The sequence below is a fragment of the Arachis ipaensis genome, chromosome B6 (assembly GCF_059453495.1).
Source record: "Arachis ipaensis isolate K30076 ecotype BB chromosome B6, ASM5945349v1, whole genome shotgun sequence".
In the NCBI taxonomy this organism is placed as follows: domain Eukaryota; kingdom Viridiplantae; phylum Streptophyta; class Magnoliopsida; order Fabales; family Fabaceae; genus Arachis; species Arachis ipaensis.
The window spans coordinates 50,367,471-50,370,291 of NC_142441.1; the positions used below are offsets into that span (position 1 = coordinate 50,367,471).

At 41.4% G+C, this 2,821-nt stretch overlaps 1 non-coding gene across 1 annotated transcript; it reads right to left on the bottom strand.

The window, feature by feature from the left end:
* Positions 1–494: 494 nt before the first annotated feature.
* Positions 495–602, bottom strand: LOC148555517 (small nucleolar RNA R71). The gene has a single exon (XR_015887158.1). It is a non-coding gene; the product is annotated as a small nucleolar RNA R71 (small nucleolar RNA).
* Positions 603–2,821: the final 2,219 nt, after the last annotated feature.

Here is a 2,821-nt window from a genome sequence, read left to right on the forward strand (position 1 = left end):
AACCTGGAAGGACTCTGAAGAGGAAGCTAAGGGAAGCTAAAGCACAACTCTCTGGAGAAAATCTGACAGAAATTTTCGACAAAGAAGTAGACATGGCCGAAAATAATAATAATGGTTGAGATGCAAGGAAGATGCTTGGTGACATTACTACACCAAATTCCAAATTACATGGAAGAAGCATCTCAATCCCTGCCATTGGAGCAAACAATTTTGAGCTAAAGCCTCAATTAGTTTCTCTGATGCAACAGAATTGCAAGTTTCACGGACTTCCATCAAAAGATCCTTTTGAGTTCTTAACTAAATTTTTGCAGATCTGTGATACTGTTAAGACCAATGGGGTTGATCCCGAGGTCTACAGGCTTATGTTTTTCCCGTTTGCTATAAGAGACAGAGCTAGAATATGGTTGGACTCTCAACCTAAAGATAGCCTGAACTCTTGGGATAAGTTGGCCATGGCTTTCTTGGCTAAGTTCTTTCCTCCTCAAAAGCTTAGCAAGCTTAGAGTGGATGTTCAAACCTTCAAACAGAAAGAAGGTGAATCCCTCTATGAAGCTTGGGAGAGTTACAAGCAACTGACCAAAAAGTATCCTTCTGACATGCTTTCATAATGGACCATCCTGGATATATTCTATGATGGTCTGTCTGAATTATCAAAGATGTCATTGGACCATTCTGCAGGTGGATCCATTCACCTAAAGAAAATGCATGCAGAAGCTCAGGAACTCATTGACAAGGTTGCAAATAACCAGTTCATGTACACTTCTGAAAGGAATCCTGTGAGTAATGGGACGCCTCAGAGGAAGGGAGTTCTTGAAATTGATACTCTGAATGCCATATTGGCTCAAAATAAAATATTGACTCAGCAAGTCAATATGATTTTTTAGAGTCTAAATGGATTGCAAACCACATCCAACAGTACTAAAGTGGCATCTTCTGAAGAAAAAGAAGCTTATGATCCTGAGAACCCTGCAATAGCAGAGGTGAATTACATGGGAGAACCCTATGGAAACACCTATAATCCCTCATGGAGAAATCATCCAAATTTCTTATGGAAGGATCAACAAAAGCCTCAACAAGTCTTTAATAATGGTGGAAGAAATAGGTTTAGCAATAGCAAGCCTTTTCCATCATTCTCTCAGCAACAGACAGAGAATTCTGAGCAGAGTCCATCTAGCTTAGCAAATATAGTCTCTGATCTATCTAAGGCCACTCTAAGTTTCATGAATGAAACAAGGTCCTCCATCAGAAATTTGGAGGCACAAGTAGGCCAGCTGAGTAAAAGAGTCACTAAAACTCCTCCTAGTACTCTCCCAAGCAATACAGAAGAGAATCCAAAAAGAGAGTGTAAGGCTATAACCTTACTTGGTGTGGCCGAACCCAGAAAGGAGGAGAAGGACGTGAATCCTAGTGAGGAAGACCTCCTGGGATATTCACTGACCAATAAGGAGTTTCCCTTTGAGGAACCAAAGGAATCTGAGGCTCATACAGAGACCATAGAGGTTCCATTCAACCTGCTTCTGCCCTTCATGAGCTCTGATGAGTATTCTTCCTCTGAAGAGGATGAAGACATTACTAAAGAGCAAGTTGCTAAGTACCTTGGTGCAATCATGAAGCTGAATGCCAAATTATTTGGTAATGAGACTTGGGAAGATGAACCTCCCTTGCTCACCAATGAACTGAATGCATTGGATAGGCAGAAATTACCTCAAAAGAAATAGGATCCTGGTAAATTCTTAATACCCTATACCATAGGCACCATGACCTTTGAGAAGGCTCTGTGTGATCTGGGGTTAGGCATTAACCTTATGCCAATCTCTGTAATGGAGAATCTTGGGATCTTTGAGGTGCAAGCTGCCAGAATCTCATTAGAGATGGCAGACAACTCAAGAAAATAGGCTTATGGACTAGTAGAGGACATGCTAGTAAAGGTTGAAGGCCTTTACATCCCTGCTGATTTCATAATCCTAGACACTGGGAAGGATAAGGATGAATCCATCATCCTTGGAAAACCCTTCCTAGCCACAACAAGAGTTATGATTGATGTGGACAGAGGAGAGTTGGTCCTTTAACTGAATGAGGACTACCTTGTATTTAAAACTCAATGTTCTCCTTCTATAACCATGGAGAGGAAGCATGAAAAGCTTCTCTCACTGCAGAGTCAACCAAAGCCCCCACAGTCAAACTCTAAGTTTGGTGTTGGGAGGCCACAACCAAACTCTAAGTTTGGTATTGAACCCCCACATTCAAACTCTAAGTTTGGTGTTGGGAGGTCCCAACAATGCTCTGAATATCTCTGAGGCTGCATGAGAGCTCACTGTCAAGCTATTGACGTTAAAGAAGTGCTTGTTGGGAGGCAACCCAATGTTATTTAACTATATTTAATTATTTTCCATTTCTATTTTATGTTTTCTTTAGGTTGATGATCATGTGAAGTCACAAAAACTACTGAATAATCAAAAATAGAATGAAAAACAGCATTAAAAATAGCTCACCTTGGAGGAAGAACTTACTGGCATTTAAATGCTAGTAAGAAGCATCAAACTGGCGTTTAAGGCCAGAAAGAAGCATCAAGCTGGCGTTAAACGCCAGAAACAAGCACCAGACTGGCGTTTAACGCCATAACAGAGCATGGAAGTGGCGTTAAACGCCAGAAACAAGCAGCAAGCTGGTGTTTAACGCCAGACATGCACTCTAAGGGCATTTTGCATGCCTAATTGGAGCAGGGATGCTATGTCCTTGACCCCACTAGATCTGTGGACCCCACAGGATCCCCACCTATCCCACCTTTTCTTCTCTCCTCTTCACACCTTTTTATAACTCT